We start from the raw sequence: 21155 nt of genomic DNA, 5'->3' as shown, positions 1-21155 counted from the left end.
TTGGAGATCTTATCTCTTGTACTCATATGGTGGAAATGCTATGGAATATATTCTGTGTTCATCTCTTTAAACCTCAAGTTCAGCGATATCACATGAGCAGCCTGCAAATAGCCAGGTCAGAAGCACCCACACCATGGAGGATAGCTAGCTCTACACATTAGGATGTTGTCTTTTTTTGGAGACTTGTTATTCAACATTTACTAGCACACCTTGGTAACAGTTTTCCAGGATATAAAAAATGTGAGACAGATCTTAGTTCTGAACAAAGACCAAATTTCTAAATGGTCTGAAATACACACTGTGTAACAGATGACGTCTGAGGTCACAGCAACAGTGTTTGATGTGTTTGACTCCTCAAGCAACAGTGCATTGTTGAAAGGCAGGAGAACTTGAAAAACCAGTACATCCTCCCACCCATCACGTTTTCTTCTTTCTGTATCTAGTCAGACACTGTGATATCGTCGTGTAACACAATAGGAAAACTAGGATGGATGCAGATGTCCTTCATCTAAGAAAGGGCAAAGGAAGAATGGGTCCTTGATGTTTCAGTTACAGCTCCATTTTCTCCATCAGTAGTTTGTCAAAAGTACCCAGAGATAAGAACTTACACAGAAAATATTTATTGTTCTTTTGAAGTTCAGCTAATTTTGCCTACATGAAAAATTGTTTTAGTTTCATTATTTGTAAAATGCTCATTTTTCCTACCTATTTCATTACTTGCTAGACACCCACCTTAACCTTCCTGGGTAGAAAGGCACTCAGCTCTGGCCTGATCTGGGTTTTAGATATTTGTTTTGTCCTTATGAAGTTTCCATGCTAAATAACTTTATTTCCCAAAGCTGTCAGTCTGTTCATGTGGAGCATAGGCAAGTGACATTATGCTTGCATACTTTCTCTCTAAACCCAACAAAATGAAATTGAAAAATCATTGCAATTCTCCTATCATCAAAACAGATCTAAAGGTTGGAGGTGTGCCTCAGTTGGTAGAGAGCTAGCCAATGAGGGAAAGTATCAGGTACAGAGTTTGCATCCTGGTCTTAGACCAAACACAAGAGACAGACAGACAGAATATTTCTATTCCATGTTAAATGGACATTTGGGGTTCATTGTCTTGGGAGAATGGCTAGGGCAGAGGAAGACAGGCAGACAAACAGTAAAGCACACTAAGCTCCTTTTCGAGTAAAGGAGGGATTCTGCAACTACTAGTTTCCTGTTGGTTCTAATTTTAAATGTGTTAATTAGGTTTTTTTTTTTCAAGTAGTATGAACAGAGAAATGTTTGTGTTGCTTCAAGTAATGAGAAGCTGCTTATGCTGTAACACAAGCAAAAGTGTTACAAATATAACACATTTTGTAAAACAGACATTTTACAAGGTATATAGCTGAGTAAAGATAGTTCTGGAGAAAAGGTGTTCGATTTTCCTCCTGAACTTCCTAGAATTTAAGTGTCTTGATGTGTAAAGCAACAAGAGAACAGATGAATAAATCAGGATTCTAATTCTTTACTCAGGGCGCTTTCAAATGATAAATAATAACATTAGTAATTCATCAGAAGTTGAATCTCATATTCTTAGTTGTATGTACTCTTCTGAGAGATGGACATTTTCTCCTTAATAAACAGAGATAATTTTAGACTGATAACAATTTATCTAATATTGGCCTGTAAAAACCATAAAAAGGAAACAAATGCATTTGATATTTATACAGATAATAGTACTGTATGCTAGACTAAATCAATCTTGGCACTTACATAATTTGTTACTTATATTGACTAAAGAGCAAGAGGAAGCCAGGCAGGCACTGGTGGCTCACACCTGTAATCTTAGCTACTAAGAAGACTGAGATCTGAGGATCATGGTTCAAAACTAGCCTGGGCAGAAAAGTCCATGAAACTCTTAACTCTAATTAACCACCAGAAAACTGGAAGTGGCACTGTGACTCAAGTGGTAGTGTGCTAGTCTTGAGAAAAAATTGCTCAGAGACAGGCCCTGAGTTCAAATCCCGTGATGGACCCCCCCCAAAAAAAGAGCAAGATGTTTAAATACATTATTTTCTAAATTACTGCTAAGTTCATATGAAACGTTAAAAACATTAAATATATTCCTTCTAAAACTTGAAGAAAGGCATAGATGTCCTATCTTACTACTTTTAATCAATGTTGTACTAAATGTCTACCCAGTACAAAATAAATAAATAAATGGCACATGTAACAGAAATAAAGAAAATTGTGAGGTCTATGCCTGAATTTTTAAAATTTGTTGCTAAAGGAGACAAAGTATTCTACATTCTAGCGAGCAGTAGAACTGCCCATGTTAGCTATTTTCTAATTTGTCTCATGAAAAGAATTTGGTCTTTTAGATTTAGACAGCCATGTATTCAAAGCTTAGATTCTGCACTATTAGAACATAATTTATCATGGAACTAATGTTATCTAGTACGTGAAGAGTTTTTAAGAAATACCTTTGAAGAAGAACACTTTACTGCCACAAAATAATGTCTGCAAAATTATTTCACCTTGTGAAATTCCACCTTGTGAAGCTGGAGCTGTGATCTACCAAAATTGAATAGCAGTCTATGCTGGCTATAGACTCAAGGATTCAGTTCCAGCTAGTGTTGAGTAGTCATAGTAACAAATTGGTCACATTGATCTCAGAAGCAAAAAGTGATGGCCTATTCACAAAGCTAATTTTATATCGTTGATTAGAAAAGGAAGCTATAGTTTCAAATCTTGTCTTTAAAAACTAATAAAAATGTGTTTTGTAATTTTTTAAGTAAGTGCTTTCTTGGAGGTATCATCTTTTTTTTTTCTAGGTATATGACAGGAAGTGACAGAAAACAAACCATCCTCAAAAGTGAAAAGCACAATCTCAGCAATCACTGGAACTGATGTGTTTATAAATATATTTCAATACAGCAAATCATGCACAGAAAGAAGTACTTCATCATTTATTCTATGTCTATCATCCCATTTTACCTACTAACTCTGTTTCTTAAGAATCTGCAGTAAAGACACACCAAATATTCCACTAAGAATAGTAATCTAAGCCTCAAATTTCACTTTCTGTAAGACAGGATTCACTTTCTATTCGTTGATGTGTTTACTGAGTACCTATTGCATGTCAGACTCTGGATTGATAATGGGATATAATGATTAAGATTTGTCTGGCTTCTCTCCCTAGAGCTAGGCCTCTGCCCTTAGACAATTCATCATGGTTCTAGACAGACATTGAAAGAAATTATCACAATGGGAATGAGTGTTACATAGAAGTTAGGGGTGTTGTTGGAGTGCTGTGACAATAAAGGTTGGGCCCATCTAGAGACTTCCATCTAGGAAATGAAGTTTAATCTGAGGCCTGAGTCTAATCTGGAGTTAACAGGCCCTATGGGTCAGTATGAGACCACCCGTGCAACAAAAAATATCAGGAAAAAAGCCAAATTCCTTCCATTCTTGTTCAACCTTGAAAATCCTAGGATATCTGAAGGTCCAAACTTACTGCAATAAACTATCCTGTGAGCTGAGCGCCAGTGGCTAACACCTATAATCCTAGCTATTCAGAAGGCTGAGTTCTGAGGATTGCAATTCAAAGCCAACCCAGGCAGGAAAGTGTGTGAGACTCTTATCTCCAATTAACCATCAGAAAACTGGAAGTGGCGCTGTGACTAAGTGGTAGAGCACTAGGCTTGAGTTGAAGAGCTGAGAGACAGCGCCCAGACCCAGAATTCAAGCCCCATGACTGACAATAAACAAACAAACAAACAAACTATCCTTGTGAAACATCTTGGATTTTGTTTATTTTCCATCTAAATTTGCAACACTCATGGTCTACTGATTCTCAGTCCCCATCACACTGATTCAACAAATCAACATACATTGAGTGGCATAAAACAACAGAAATTTCTTCTCTCACAATTGTAGGGTGCAGGGTAGTGTGGCTCAAGGGGTAGAGTGCCAGCTAATGAGCAAAAGCCTCGTTGTAGAGGCCAAAAGTCTGTCATAAGGTGTCAGAAGGACTGTGTACCTTCCAAAGGTTCTGGAGGTTCCAGGTAGGATCCTTCTAGCTGGAGTGGCTCTAGATATTTCTTACCTGTGGTTACAGAACTCCTTTACAAGAAGCACAACATATTTGGTCTAAATTATTGGATGATGACATTAATATAGTTTTCAAATAAGTATTTATTTATCTTATAATGGTTATTTTCAAAAGAACCCAAGAATTAACCTTTTACTTTTCTCAAAAAACAAGAACATTTCTTTCACTGTAGGCAAGTAAGTTCTGTACCCATTGAACCATGGCTCAGATACTTTTTTCTTTTTTTTTAGTTTACATTTCAGATACAGTATCAAGCTTTTTGCCCAGACCTAGCCTTATATTCCCCTGACACTTCTTGCTTATCTAAGATTACAGGAATGCAACAACACATCCAGGAAAAGCAATTATTTATAGATTGATAAATAATGTCATAATATTAGAGAATACATTTTGTGCACAGAATATTGCTCATGTGTCAAGCATATGAAAATCAAATATTACTTTTTAAGAAAAACAGTTGAGGGGCTGGGAAGGTAACTCAGTGGTAGAGCTCTTGCCTTGCATGCTTAAAGCCCTGTGTTCGATTCCTCAGCACCACATAAGCAGAAAAAAAAGCCGGAAGTTGCACTGTGGCTCAAGTGGTAGAGTGCTAGCCTTGAGCTGAAGAGCTGAGGGACAGTGCCCAGGCCCAGAGTTCAGGTCCCATGACTGGACCAAAAAAAATAAAAAGAAAGAAAGAAAAAGAAAAACAGTTGAACTGCATCTTTTACCCCATTAAGGACATTAAGTCTCTTCAAAATTATTCTTCCTTCAGACAAGTATTCCTTCCTTCATACATGTAAGTTATAATAAAAATAATAAAAGTATAAAGATAGCATTTTAAAAGACTTTAATATCTTGAAAAATATAGGACAAAAGAAAGAAGGAAGGAGGGAGGGAAAGTATACTATATCCTAATCCCATTATCCTCTAAGAGTTTGCTCTTACTCCAAGGAGGTCAGGTCAGTTACCCATTTTATAAATGAGCCAAGACTAAAGGTTAATTGAATTCTAAAGACCTACAGGGGTCTTGAAATGTCAAATGAAAATCTTTTTAAATTGTATTCATCTTTACAAGCTCTTAAAGATTCAGAAAGCATTAGTACTGACCTTGTGATGTAGTTAAATTCTTTTTACATTTTTCACAAACAAAACTCAATTTGCATGCAGTAAACTATAGAGATAGTGTGTGTATGTGTATGAGAGAGAAAGAGAGAGAGAGAGACTAAAAATAAAACAATCTGGTGAATTTCAAACATCTAAGGCCAACTACTTTATAACATCAAAAATATACCCAAGAGACACAACTAGAGACTTCCCTACAAATGTACATGTTGTTAGAAAACACAAAGGTCTGTAATGGTATCTTTTATAGCTCAAGATTTTTGTCTGTATACCGACCATAGATTTATGATTTTCTCTTATAAGTATGTGTGATTGTGATGCTTCCTTCACTCTGGCCAAAATCTGCTCGTCTGAGATTTGCTATTTCTTATCAGATGCTATTTCATTCAACCCACTATCACTTCTCTCTAGATCTGAGATCTATTCTAGGAAAAGACATTGCTTTCATATTCTCAGATGTCTCCCTAGAACTCCATCCCAACTGATTTACTCTGGCACCTACTATGTGCCAGACATGTGGATATAAAGGAATGTAAGGGAGAAGTTCTGCTTCCATAGAGTCATTTATAATGTGAGGAGGGTGTAGAATGGAGTGAGAGGGTAGAGGTGAAAGAAGAGCACTGGGGGTCAAGAACATGGAATACTGTAATTATATTACAGACAATATGTGCCAAAACTTTCATATGTACTATTGCAGATCCTCAGATAACCTGATAAGGTTGCCTGTTATTTCTGCACATGATGAAAATCAGACTTGGAGCATCAAACAATTTGCCCTCAAACAAAATTGGCAGTCAATATAGCCAGGATTCAGACTAAGGCTGCTTGTTTCCAGAGAAGCTAGTCTTTTTATCCCCTCTCATCTGGTTGCCTTCATTATTTCTTTATCTAATTTCTTATTATCATTAAGAGATTGTACAAAGAGGGTGCATTTGAACAAAGGCTGCCCCATATGGGACAGTAAGTAACTTCAATACCCCTGTCTGCACATCTGTCATCCATCCCTTTGCCACTCCTATTGTTGTCCTCTTAACCCCTCTTATCTTGACACGTGTGAAGCTGAGACACATGGGAATAAATTAAACACTGGGCAAATAAGTTCTCTTTGCCTACTTGTACAACTTAATTAAATTTGTTTCCCTGAATTTTCTAATACAGAACATTGAAATAGGTGTTTCCTAGAATTTCTCAGGGAAGTATAGACTTACTTGTAATCATGTCACTTACCAGACAAAATCTTTTTATTTATTTATTTATTTAGTATTGTGAAAATACTGTACAGAGGGGTTACAATTACATGGGCAAGATAATGAGTACGTTTCTTATCAAGCATTGTAGCCTCCTCCTTTGTTTACCCTTCCTATCCCTTTCCAGCCTCTCCCCGCCCCCCCAATACTCCCCCCACCACCAAAGTTGTAAAGTTCGTTTTCGACATGATAACTTGTACTTCTCATTGTTGCAATGGGTCCATCTGTATCCTTATTTAAACTACTTGTTTTTCCCCTTCCCCTCCACAAATTATACCGACATCAAATACAGTGAAAGCAGGGGTTATACTGTGGGGGAAGGACATACAAAGCAACAAAGAAATAATCTTATAAATGCGTTAGAAGCAAATGCATGAAAGAAAAAAAAACATTTAAATACATATCTTAGGGTTCATTTTCCTAACATCACCTTATCTGACCTTTTCTGCTTGACTCATACATATACTAGATATTGCAAATAAGGGAAACCATGGGACCTATGTTTCTTTAGGCCTGGCTTACTTCACTTAATATAATTTTTTCCAAGACCAGACAAAATCTTTGACTTGGATGTCCCATCCTTTATCCTTCTCTCTGGGAAAGTAAGTAAGACCTAGAAAAGCCTGGGGAGCATTATGGCCTCTGTGTTATGGATGTACTTTTCTGAGGTCACCTTATCTTCTGGTGAGTACTGCTTAGCCTGTCTGTCCTGTGGGCTGGAGGGGTATACAGTGCTGTTAGGCAGAGCTCAGAACCCTTGACCATGGGTTCGCTGTTTGCTCTCTGATGTTTGTTCTTGGGGTTCCATGCTATATTCCATCTGGTCCCTGACTGGAAGTACATGTAACATTCATTTGCAGAACTTCTAAGCTGGCAGATATACCAGCTCTTACTCTTTTCTAACTCCTGTGTGTCAATAATGAAGTTCCAGAAATAACCAGATAATCAGGATCTACGGAAAGAATTGGGGAGTATTGTTTGCAACCTACTCTTTTCCACATTCACCACCTTCCATCTTACTAAGTTAGCATGGAGCCAAGGGTTTCTTTATGAGACTTGCTGTCGTTCCAGAATTAATTTGGGTTTTTTTCTCTAGGATCCAGAGATATGAGAAAGATGTCAGAGGATGAGACAGGCATATGGATTAAGTTAAAAAAAATATGGTCATTGCCCTATTTCTAATTTCCTTTTCCTTTCTAAACTCTATTCTTCCTTGAAGGTCATCATTTTAAAAAATTATTAAGTAGTTTACAAAGAGGTTTCCATTCCATGAGTTGGTTATGAATGCAATGTATCTTGATCAGTTTCACCCCTTCCATCATTCTTGCCCATTTCTCCCTCCCATCCCTATCCTCAAGTTACATAATTCAATTTTTCCATAGCGCACATTGAATATAATGATTGCGTTTGCTCACCCTTCTTCCCTCCATTCTTGTGCCCTTCTTCATTGCTTTTCTTCCCAATAATGACCTGGTCATTATAAAATGACATTAATAAACAAAGATCTTTTATTAAGTCTGAAGGTTAGGGTCAAAAATACAAATATATTTTCAGGACCTCAGTTTCTATTAACTTTACATTCTTGGAATCAAAGAGTAAGTCAACTTTGTTCTCAGTTGTGAACTATTCCTACACCAATAGAAATTCTTTCTGTCAAATAGGAAAAGATGGGCAGCTATACAAGGTAGAATTGAAACATACAGTAATTAGTGATTTGAAATACACCTTGAATTCTGGTTTATTATTTTACCATTTCTTTTTACCAGCCAGTATATGGGCAGACATAATCATAAAAAAAAACAAAGTAATATGCTAGATGTATACTAAGCCATATTTCTTAAATAGCAATATGTGTTTCATTAATAGGAAAAAGTGAAATTGGAGATAGCAGGCACTAGTAATATTTATATGATACAAACCTGACACATAAGATTTATATACATATAAAGACTGTGTGTGACCAGACACAAGTGGCTTACACCTGTAATCCTAACTACCCAGCCCAGGCAGAAACATATCCATAAGAGTTATTTCTAATTAATCACACACACACACACACACACACACACACACACACACACACACACAGCCAGAAGTGGAGCTGTGGCTCAAGTGGTAGAACACTAGCCTTGAGAAAAAGAAACATAGACAGTGCACAGACCCTGCAGCACAAAAAGAAAGAAAGAAAAGACTAAGGGTGTATTGTTAAAAGAATTTAGAGCGATTTCTTTGGCAACACATATACTAAATATTGAAACAATGCAGAGATTAGGATGGTTCCTGTGCATGGTTGACAAGCAAATTTGTAAAGCATTTTATATTTTAATGCAGTCATAGTATTAAAGGTATATCCTATGAAACTAGGAAAACTGAGTTGTTTGATAGGGATGGGGAAGAATGTTGAGAGTGTGATCTCGTGCTCATAAATTGACATGTTGAATTGTGCCCCTTTTATAACCAAAGATAATAAAAATATGATTTTTAAAATAATAAAGTGATTTTAGGCTCATTGAAAGTGAACCCAAGGATCTTCATGATTCATCATAACCTTCTATTCACAGCTCTAAAGAAAGCAGTTATGAGAAGGGATGCAGTTAAACAGGGAAAATGACATTGTACAGATAATCATTTGGAAGTCTTACTTTGTTTGAAGACAGTGATCTTAACAATGATGGCTTAGCTTAACAGAATTTACAAGGCAAATGATCCAAAATAATAAGCATGGCACATTTAATATGCTGAGTTAGTTAGAAAGCAGCCCCATGCAAATTTGTAGGATCAATGCTTCACTAGCAGAGAAGCAATTACATTTAAGAAAGTTTTAAAAGGTGGTTACCAAGCAACTACACTCAGCCCACGCACATTGTTCGTAATCACTGGTAAATTATTGAAAATGACAGCCTATCATTAGAGAGCAGAGATGTACAAAACTAAGGCATTGTTATTTGATGTTCCTCCTACAGGAAAAAGATCAATTATATCTTTGGTACAGTGATTAGGTTAAGTAACTACAATAGGTATTAAATGTCAGTGTGCTGTGGTACAAAAATGTAAGAGGCCCCAGAGTTTTTCAGAAAGTGACCCTTGTTAGCAGGGACAGCCCTCCTTGACTAGACTTTACACAGTACCTTTCTGTTATATCAAGAGCTACTCAAAACACTCTATTGGCAGAATTTTAATGATTTGGTAGAAAGACTCTAAAAATAATGCAATAGACATATAATTCACAACTCAATTCCTTATTCTTTCTAATAAAATTATATTCTTAGAGTCAATACTTCGTTGATCATGGTATCTTAACAACAATGTATTATTACTTTAGATGAAAACAGTATGCAGTAGACAGAATTAAAATGCCCTATTTAACACCTAGCATAACACCTAGTTTCTCAAACAACAAAATACTACCTTTAAAAGAGCTGAAATTTAACTGTTGAACATCTGACCAATATGTAGTGGGTTTTTTCCAATATGTAGCAGGTATTTTCAAACTGACTAAATTTTGGAATTTTCCTCCCTTAAGTGATGTAAATAATTTCTATGGCTAGGTAAAATCAGATCTTTATGAAGTTATCTATTTCCATTTCACTATGCACTATAGAACAACACATCCTTTAGAAATAATGAACTATTTCTCTGCACACCTCTTCCTAGCCTACAAGTCCAGGCAGAAATAATGAACACTCAGTGTCTCACTCTTACTACTTACAAAAGTCATTTTGCACAGTTATTTCTGTGGAATATGGATAGTGATAGCTTAGTTCGTCATCTTGAGCCAGACCCTGTTCCAAAATTACTACCTTCCCATGTAGCTATTCAAAAAGTGATTCCAAGAATCTTCAGCTTTGTGCCTTCCAGAGATGGGATCCACTTCACCTCCCTTGAATCCAGGCCACATGAATAGACTAGAAGTAATGCTGAAAGATTAGGCCTGGAGACATGAACAACTTGATCTTAGAATCCGTCCGCCACAATGTGAGGAAGCCCAGAGCGAATTTGTGTCATGGCTGAGGTCTCAGGCAGCAACCAGCATCAACCCCCAAACTTGTGTGAGTAAAGCTGCCTCCAAGTGACTCAGATCCCCAGCCACTTAGTCACTCCTGCGTTGGAATTTTTCCAGCTGGAGCACTGTAGCATGGAGCTGTGATGAGCCATCTTCCCTGTGCCATTGGAATTTTCAACCCATAGCATCTGTGAAGCATAATAAAGTGTGGTGTTGGTGCCACTCAATTCTAGGGCCTTTTGCTATAACAGAAATACATAACTGGAAAATATTTTGGTATGGAGTCAAGTATCTACAGCTGTACCACAAGACAGTTCACACAGTTCAGTGGCTTAAGACAGCACTTTCCCTGATTTTGGGTGTCAAAAATTCCAGTTCTCATCCAGGCTGTTCTGGCTCAGTTCCCCGCTAGATGCAGTCAGACTTAGGCTGCGTGGGCTGGAAGCCCAGGAGAGCTGATCTTCTGAGGAGTTCAGGGCTTTCCTGATAAGTATAGGCTTTATCTCAGCATGATGGCCCAACTGTGACTCTTCCAGAAAACTAAGTGAAAGATGTAGGGCCTTGAAAGTCATATGGTGTCATTTCCACCATACTCTGAACAGTCAGCTTGACACTAAACTAAGCATAGAGTCAAAGAAGGGGGTACAGATCCCACCTTAGATTTAAAAATAAAATAAAATAAAAAATAAAAAACTAAGAATAAAATTAAAACAATAAAACTCTTAGAAATAAAAAAAACTGAAAATGGCAGGTATTAACAAGGATGCTAATGAACAATGGACTCTAATCAGCTAATTGATATTAATAGCTAAAAGTTAGCATTAATAGCTAATAACAAGTAGCTAATAATGAGTAACAGCAAGAATGCCCGTACAAAGTGTTTGTGCTCTCTTAATGATACAATAGTACAACTGCTATTTTAACAGTGTAAAAATTCCTCAAAAAATTAAAGTAGAAATACCATGTAAATCAGCAACTCCACTTCTAAATTTATAGCCAAAAATCTGAAATCAAGATCTCAAAGAGATATTTGTATACCCAAGTTTATAGTAGCATGATTCATAATAATCAAACAGGGGAAAGCAACACAATATATTTACTTTCAATGGATAAAATATGATATATATCATATACGTACATATATATGACTCAGCTTTTTATTTTGACACATACTACAAACTGAATAAATCTTGAGGACATGCTAACAAAATAAGCTAGCCACAAAATGACAATTGCTGTATGACTCCACTTACATAAGTTATCATTAGAAAAGTCAAAGTCATAGACATAGTAGAATGATGAGTGCTTGAATCTGAGGAAGGGGAAGTGGGAAGTTTTTAATAGGTATGAAAAAATTCTGCAGATGGATTGAACAATGGTGTGCATGTACTTAACTTGCTGAACTATCCACTCAAATTGGTTAAGGTGGAAAATTTTATGGGTCATCAATATACATCTATATGCATATCATAGTAATATAGAATCATTATCTCTTTTAAAATAATGTATATGTGTATATGTGTATGTATGCATGCATGTATTTTGAAGGCAAGGAAAGTTAGTTGGGAGGACAGGAATAATACAAAGACCAAATTTTCTATGACTAACTAACTTCCATTCAGAAGTCCACAGGTAATGGTTAAGATTGAAAAGCAAAAATGGTGTAACTTAACACTTTGCTAGTCTTATCACACCTACTTTCTGCTTTATATTTCATCCTGTTTTGTCTGACAAGAGAACTAACTCTTGCTACATCTGGATTTTCCAAGTACCTGAAGGTAAAGTTGCAATACTAAGAGAAAAATTAGATAACTCCACAAATACAATTGGAACTTCAGTGGGTTTCCTTCAGTAACTAATAAATGAAATTTGTATTTTAAACTTTTATTACAGATGTGGAAGATTTGAGAAACACAACCAGCCAATTTGATTGTTTATATTATTTATGTATAACATATATGTAAGATTTCTATATACATATACAAAATACAACCCCCCAAAAGAAGAGAGATGTATTTCATGTGTATGCAGAACATTCATCAAAACAGTGAAAGATGTATGGTATGCTCTAATTCAAAATTTAAAAGGATTAAAGCATATAGAACAAGTTCTTTGACTATAAGATTATTAAATTAGAAGTCAGTAACAGAAAAGTAGAAAGAATATAAACAAACATCTTAATAGCATATAGATGAAAGAAGAAATCACAAAAGAAACTAAAAAATACTTCAAACTGAATGGCAATGATAACACAGCATTTCAAAACCTGAATGATGAGACTAAAGCAGTGAAGAGAAATTATAAGTTTGTTTTATACTAGAGAAGACCAAAATGTACAGCAAAAATTAGAACATTTCTGGAAGAAAACCATTTTACCCTAGATAAAAGCAGTTCTTAGAAAAGGAAAAAATATGATGAATGGAAAAAAATTTACAAAATACATGATCAAAATTCAAAGTATCTGCTTTTTGTCCATATATTTTTAATTGTAAAAATACTGTACAGAGAGTTTACAGTTACATGAATAGGGTAATGAGTACATTTCCTATGGAGCATTGTTACCTCCTCTTTTGTTTTTCTCCTACCATCCATTCCCTTCCCACTTCCCCAAACTCTCCCCTCCACCCCCACCCCCGTCTGCTTTTTTAAAGACACTATTAGGAAAAAAAATAGTAGTAAAACACAGTCTTGGTAGGAAAAGATTGCAAATGCATGTATCTGACAAAGTATTTGTATCCAAAACATAAAGAACTCTTAAATCCGATTGCAATGAGACAAACAACCCAAGTAAAAACTGGGCAAAATATCTGAAGACTCTTCAGAACACTGGCCAAAATATGAAAATATGCTCAGCACTGCTAGTCATCAGGTACATGCAAATTATGATTTACTTACTAAATACCTGGGTATATGCAAAAAGCTAAACAAGCAAATATATTACTTAGAAATCAATGTTTTACCTGGCAAGTCTTTTTTTTTTTTTTTCTGCCAGTCCTGTGGCTTGAACTCTAAGCCTGGGCACTATCTCTGAGCTTTTGTGCTCAAGGCTAGCATTCTAACACTTGGAAAAAAGCTCCTTTTCCAGGTGTGTGTGTGTGTGTGTGTGTGTGTGTGTGTGTGTGTGTGTGTGTGTGTGTGTGTGTGTGTGTGTGTGTGTGTGTGTGTGTGTGTGTGTGTGTGTGTGTGTGTGTGTGTGTGTGTGTGTGTGTGTGTGTGTGTGTGTGTGTGTGTGTGTGTGTGTTTGCAACTGGAGACTTACAAACTTTCCTACCCCAGGCTGGCTTCAAATGGCAATCCTTAGATCACAGACTCCTAAGTAGCTAGGATTACAAGTGTGGGTCACCGGCACCCAGTTTGCCTGGCAAGTCTCTCTTTTTTTTTCTTATATATATATTTTATTGTAAAGATACTGTACAGAGGGGTTACACTTACAGGAGTAAGGTAGTGAGTACATTTCCTATGGAGTATTCTTACCTCCTCCTTTGTTTTTCCCCTACCATCCCTTCCTGCCCCACCTTTCCAAATCTTCCCTCCTCCCTGCCTCCCGAAGCTGTAAAGTTCATTTTTAGCATAGTGCCTTGTATATCTCATTGTTACACTGGGTCAACCTGTATCCTGTTTCAGCATTTTGTTATTTCTCTTCCCCTCCCCAAATTAGAAAAATGTATATACAAAGGCCACCGGAATCAAATACAGTGACAACAGGGGTTATACCATGGGAACAACATACAAAAGAAACAAAAAAAATCACATAGTACATTAAAAAACAACAGCAACAAAGAAAAAAAATCTCTTGGGTCCCTATCTTGGGATTCATTTTGCTTAGCATCATCTTTTTTTTTATATTATATTTTATTTTATTTGAAAACATACTGTACAGAGGGGTTACAATTACATGGGCAGGATAATGCATACATTTCTTACCAAGCATTGCAGCCTCCTCCTTTGTTTACCCTTCACCTCCCTTCCCAGCCTCCCCCCTCCCCCCCACCCAATCATACCCCCCTCCCCCCACACACTGACATTGTAAAGCTGGTTTTGACATGACATTTTGTACTTCTCATTGTTGCAACAGGTCCACCTGAATCCTTAAACGACTTGTTTGTCCCCATCTCCTCCACAAGTTATACTGACATCAAATATAGTGAAAGCGGGGGTTACACTGTGGGGGAGGGACATACAAAGCAACAAAGAAATAATCTTATAAATGCGTTAGAAACACATAGCATCATCTTATATGGTCATATGTACATAAGTTTTGAACCTTTCTGCTTGTTTAGTAAGATTATCCTAGACATAGACTAGTTAATGCAAGTAAGGGTAACCATGGGACCTATGTTACTTCAGATCTGGCTTACTTCACTTAGTATAATTTTTTCCAAGTCTTTCTATTTCCTAACAAATGGGGCAATGTCATTCTTTCCATGGAGGCACAGTGTCATTCTTTCAATGGAGGCATAGAATTCATATATATATACATATATATACATATATATACAAAACATTTATATATATATACATACATATATATTATATATATACAAAACATTTTCTTGATTCATTCATCTACTGAGGGCATCTGGGTTGCTTCCATACCTTAGTTATGGTGAATATGGCTGCCATAAACATAGTTGTGCTGGTAGCTTCAGTATGGCCTTGTTTGTGATCATTTGGGTAAATGCCCAAAAGTGGGATTGCTGGGTCATAGGGGAGCTCTGTGTGGAGTCTTTTGAGGAACCTCCATACTGCTTTCCAAAGTGTTTAAACAAGTTTACACTTCCACCAACAATGCAGTAGTGTTCCCTTTTGGCCACATCCCCTCCAGAATCTGTTGGTATTAGATTTCTTGATTATACTCATTCTAACTAAGGATGAAGTGTTGCATTGATTTACATTTTTTTTAGGCTAGAGAAGTTGAGCATTTCTTATGTGTGTATTGGCCATTCTTGTTTCCTCTTTCGCCCACTTATTTATCGGGCAGTTTCTTTGAGGCTTTGTTGTTAGGGGATTTAGTTTTTTAAGTTCTAAGTATATTTTGGATATGAGAACCTTGTCCATTGTATGGCTAGTGAAGATCTTCTCCCAATTCATGGGCTTTCTATCGATCTTGCTAGCTATTCTTTTGCCATGCAGAAGCTCTGCAGTTTCATGCAATCCCATTTGTCCAACCTTTCTTTGATTTGTTGTGTTTCTGAGTCTTTAATGGCAAGTCTTTTGAAGTAGTTCTTTCTCAGAAGTTCTTGATGTTAATAATTTTCTTCACATAGTTCTTTTCAAACATGGTCTGGTAACCCTGAAAGCAAGATGTTTGTTACCAGAAGTGGATCAGATCATGTACTGTACTGTATACTTAATAAGTGGCAACCATCACATTTCTGTGCAGAGTCAGATGAAGGAAAGCAATTGGCCTGTGGCCAAAGATCTTTCATTCTGTGATGATAGCAACCCTAAAAACCAACATGCTTTATGGAAGGCAAAATATTCTAAGAACACAGAGAGACTGCCTGCACACAAAGATAAAGACCTTGTTCTGTAAGAAAAAAAAGTAACACAATAAAGACAAATTTTCACATTCTGTATAAAAATGTTGATTCAACTTCTTGTGTCTTCTTTCAAAACAAAAAAATAACCCCAGGGTCTAGCTACTTGCTGAACTTGGTGTTTTGTGATTGAGTCTAATCTGCTTCACTGCTCTTCCATTGCAGGTCTGGAGCATCCTGAGCTTGTGATTTTGTTTTGCAATCATATTTATCACATTAGCTATTTGGGTGGGTAGTTCTTTTTCAGCTAAGAATAGTTCTTGCCAAAGAAATTTAACAGAGAAATGAAGGCAGCAATGAATGGTGGGGCCAGTCTCCATTCAACATTTTATTGTTAATTATAAATTTGCTGCATAATTTCAGTTCCTAAGGAAGCTTAAATTTTGTTCTAATTAAAGGAGACAAGCAGTGTGTATCAGAAGCAGCTGCTCCAGACAGAACTTTTGCTAACAGTCATTTCCACATGGTGCACATACAAATGAATTCAGGCGTGTTTCTTAAAATTTCAACCTTGATATAGGAGGGCTACTAATGTCTTCAACTATAATGTAAAGAAAAGACAGTGCTCTCAAGATCACTATACCTTCTCAATTCATTTTCTCAACCCTCTGTATAGCCAAGCAGGATGGCTCAGCTTTTAAGATACAAGGATGGAAGAAAGAAGAGGAGAATGGGAGAGAAAAAATGGAAGAAAATAAATAAGAAAAGGTAGGAAAAATGGGAGAAATTTTCATGCAAAAACTTACAGAGTGCAGTAGTCTAGTGGGAAAATACAGAATGAACAGAAAAATAAAAGTCTGCTCTTTCTCTGCCTTTTAGTAACACATCTGAATAAATGGTGAAGCAACATTAATGTATTGGAGCAAGATTAAAAAATGACCTTTAGTTGGGACTTCAATTGCTCCCGATCATTCTTGACTTCCAGTCTCCTAATAATTTATTATTTTCTATGACTTAGACTTCTCCTTTCAAAAAGAGGGTTCAAAAAAACTTAAACATTTATGTTGACAAAGAGAGAAAGAGAGAGAGGAAAGTAAGAACTTTAATATTACACCCAATAGATAAAATAAATATTACAAATTCAATAATAACAAGTGTTGTTGAGAAATAAAAGTCAGGGAGCTTTAGTGTGGTCTTGTTTGTTAACATTTGGGTAAATGCCCAAAAGTGGGATTGCTGGGTCATAGGGGAGCTCTATGTGAAGTCTTTTGAGGAACCTCCATACTACTTTCCAAAGTGGTTGAACAAGTTTACACTCCCACCAACAATGCAGTAAGGTTCCCTTCTGTCCACATCCCCTCCAGCATCTGTTGTTGTTAGAGTTCTTGATTTTTGCCATTCTAACTGGGGTGAGGTGGTATCTCAATGTTGTTTTGATTTGCATTTCTTTTATGGCTAGGGATGTTGAGCATTTCTTCCTGTGTCTATTGGCCATCCTTCTTTCTTCTTCAGAGAAGTTTCTCTTTAAGTCTTTAGCCCACTTATTTATTGGGCAGTTGTTTCTTTGAGGATTTGTCATTGGGGGATTTAATTTTTTGAGTTCCAGGTATATTTTAGATATGAGACCCTTGTCCGTTGTATGGCTAGTGAAGATCTTCTCCCAATCCGTTGGCTTTCTATTGATCTTGCTAGCTATGTCATTTGCCATGCAGAAGCTCTGCAACTTCATGCAATCCCATTTGTCCAACCTTTCTTTGATTTGTTGTGTTTCCGAGTCTCTATTCAGAAAATTTCAGCCTGCGCCAAGGAGACCTAGGGTTTCTCCTATTCCATCCTGTAATGTTTTCAGAGTGTCTGCTTTGACTTCAAGGTCTTTGATCCATTTGGAGTTGATTCTGGTGCAGGGTGATATATAAGGATCTAGCTTTAGTTTTCTACAAGTAGTTAACCAATTTTGCCAGCACCATTTACTGAAGAGGCTGTCTTTCTTCCATTCTATTTTTTTAGCTCCCTTATCAAAGATTAGATGGCTGTAGGTTCATTTCTGGGTTTTCAATTCTATTCCATTGGTCCTGAGGTCTGTTCTTATGCCAGTACCAAGCTGTTTTGATTACTATGGCTTTATAGTAGAGTTTGAAATTTGGTATTGATATTCCTCCAGCAGTGTTCTTTCTGTTGAGGATCGTTTTTGCTATTCGGGGTCTTTTATTGTTCCATATGAATTTTTGGATTGCCTCTTCTATTTCCTTGAAGAATGAGGTTGGAATTTTGATAGCCAGCACAACTATGTTTATTGCAGCATTATTTACCATAGCTAAGATATGGAACCAATCCAGATTCCCCTCAGTAGATGAATGGATCAAGAAAATGTGGTATATATACACAATGGAATTTTATGCCTCCATCAGAAAGAATGACATTGCCCCATTTGTTAGGAAATGGAAAGACTTTTGGAAAAAATTGTATTAAGTGAAGTAAGCCAAGCCCAAAGAAACATAGGTCCCATGGTTTCCCTTATTTGCAATATCTAGTATATGTATGAGTCAAGCAGAAAAGGTCAGGTAATGTGAAAATGAACCCTTAGATATGTATTTTAATGTTTTTTTCTTTCATGCATTTGTTTCTAACGCATTTATAAGATTATTTCTTTGTTGCTTTGTATGTCCCTCCCCCACAGTATAACCCCTGCTTTCACTGTATTTGATGTCAGTATAATTTGTGGAGGAGATGGGAAAAAACAAGTCGTTTAAGGATTCAGGTGGACCTGTTGTAACAATGAGAAGTACAAGTTGTCATGTCGAAAATGAACTTTACAACTTTGGTGCGGGAGGGGGGGAGAGGGGGAAGGTTTGGGTGGGAGGCGGGGGGGGGGGGGGAGGCTGGGAAGGGATGTGAAGGGTAAACAAAGGAGGAGGCTGCAATGCTTGATAAGAAATGTACTCATTACCTTGCCCATGTAATTGTAACCCCTCTGTACAGTATGTTCACAAAAAATTAAAATTAAAATTTAAATTTAAAAAAATGTCAGGGAACGGATATCCCATAAACAGTAAGTAGAACTATAAAGCAGAAGAAATTTAACAATAGAACAAATTGTTACTCTGACTCAGCTAACAACTCTTCCACACAACCACAAGAAAAACTTGTGTATATGAGTAGAGACTTATAAGAATATTCACTGTTTTGTTACTTGTTATGGCCCAAAATAGAAAAAGCAAAATACTTTTCACCAAAGAAAGAATAAATCGCTACATATTTATGTAGTAGTGAAAAGGATTTATTGGAATCACATGTATCAACATAGATGATTCTCCTGCACAAATAGATTTTGTAAGAGGAATCAAGCTTCAGGTTTCTGAATACCAAGGCAGAATCACAATGGAAATGGAAGAGGCTTGGACTTCACCTAGAAAGCCTGAACTTGAAGTTTGATACAATAACTACTGTGATGTACTAGATGGATTTTTTTCTATTGTATGGGACATTTAAAAATCTAAACGTCAGGGCTGGGAAGGTGGCTGTGGTAGAGTGCTTGCCTTGCATGCATGAGGCCCTGGGTTCGATTCCTCAGCACCATATAAGCAGAAAAGGCTGGAAGAGGCACTTTGGTTCAAATGGTACAGGCTAGCCTTGAGCTGAAGAGCTGAAGAACAGTGCCCAGGCCCAGAGTTCAGGCCCTACAACCAACAACAAAAAAAATCTAAGCATCAGCCAGGTGCTGATGGCTCACACCTATAATACTAGCTACTCAGGAAACTGAAATCTAAGGATCGCAGTTGAAGCCAGCACTGGCAGAAAAGTCTCTGAGACTTTTACTTGCAATAAACTACTCAGGAAAAGCAGGAAGTGGCACTGAGGCTTGAGTGGTAGAGTGCTAACCTTGCAAAAGAAGCTCAAGAACAATGTCTAGGCCCTGAGTTCAAGTCCCAGGACCAGCATACAAAGAAAAATCTAAATGTATAAAAATCAGTATATGATGTTGGAGGTAAAGGGAAGAGAAGAGAGCCTCAAAGTGGTAAAATATGTATGTGTTCTCTGACCAGCATCCCTGTCATTTTAGGAATTAGTCGTAATTGTTATTCCTGTTCATTCTGATTCCCCTTAAGTCTTTATCCCTGGCCAGCAGTTGGGCCCACAGTTAAACCTAGGTAAACCAAACACTTTTTCTCTCCTGGAAATTTGTCTTAGAAGTACAAAAGGATGGAAAATGATGCCCATACTCGATGAAAGAGGCATGAGTCTTCAGTCTCTGTGGCTGACATTCTGCATGTAGATTTGTAACATGGCTGCCTGCAAGGCCATCAACCATCTCAGGAATGATTTACACACCATTGTGCTATCCTATAATATATTGCTTCTGGTCAGTGAGTTTCGATTTCAAAGGGAGGCCTCATTATTTGAGATGAAGTATTGAGGGAGGTTAATTTCATATTATAGAATATAACTGGTGTGCAGTGCTGAGCTACCTAGATGGAACAAGATTTGTAAATGTAACTGCAATGGATGAAGCTTGACCTATTTACCTTTGGGAAGAGACAAGTGTACTTTGTCTGAAAAACAGGCTTTTATTGCCTACTTTTTTTCACAAGTGTGTGAAAGAAAGTATGTTTTTATACTAGATACCAATAAGAGTAGATGCTAGCAGGGATGTGTCAGTAATTTGGTTGCCTAACAAATATTCTTCGTCCCTTGCTGATGAGCTTTAGTGAGAGGCACATGGCCTAGAATGTTGACCTCAGGGAAACTAAAATTTTAGATGTGTGGGGAGGAATGAAAAGAAATAGAGCAGTGAAACAATTTTCTTAAGCTCAATGCAACAATATGCTCCAATTACCAGAGCTTGCAAATGTTGGAAGGAAAGAAACTTTTCTTGATCCTGTTGTGAAAGGCATTCAACTAATCTTTCTCCAATTGATATTTGTTGTGTCCCAAAGCAAGGCTGTAACTATATCTGTTTAAAAAAAAAAACAGGAAAACCCAAACCATTAAAATGTAGTAATGAAAGAACACAAGGTCCACTTTCCCGCTATGTCATGTCAGGCATTTTATACTGTACTTGACTATGCAGAGGCCTTGGCACATTTATATAAGCTGGGCCCTGAATTTAAGCTATAGTAGCCTCTCATAGTTCTCTTCGGCTGTTATAAATATCAAATTTGCAGACTAGTAAAAAAAATACCATTCAAACTTTCTATGTGATTTCAACACTGACAATTGTTCATGGATCATCA

The 21155-nt window shown here is 36.8% G+C and overlaps 1 long non-coding RNA gene and 1 other non-coding gene across 3 annotated transcripts in view; one reads left to right on the top strand and one right to left on the bottom strand.

Moving 5' to 3' along the window:
- The window catches only part of LOC138832850 (uncharacterized), a 178718-nt gene that overhangs the window by 94576 nt on the left and 62987 nt on the right, over positions 1-21155 (bottom strand). The window lies entirely within an intron of this gene.
- On the top strand, positions 8662-8766 carry LOC138833051 (U6 spliceosomal RNA). Its single transcript, XR_011373768.1, has one exon. It is a non-coding gene; the product is annotated as a U6 spliceosomal RNA (small nuclear RNA).

This window comes from Dipodomys merriami, unplaced genomic scaffold, assembly GCF_024711535.1.
Source record: "Dipodomys merriami isolate MVZ:Mamm:240054 unplaced genomic scaffold, mDipMer1.0.p SCAF_20, whole genome shotgun sequence".
Lineage (NCBI taxonomy): Eukaryota > Metazoa > Chordata > Mammalia > Rodentia > Heteromyidae > Dipodomys > Dipodomys merriami.
This window is presented reverse-complemented; position numbering and strand designations above follow the sequence as displayed.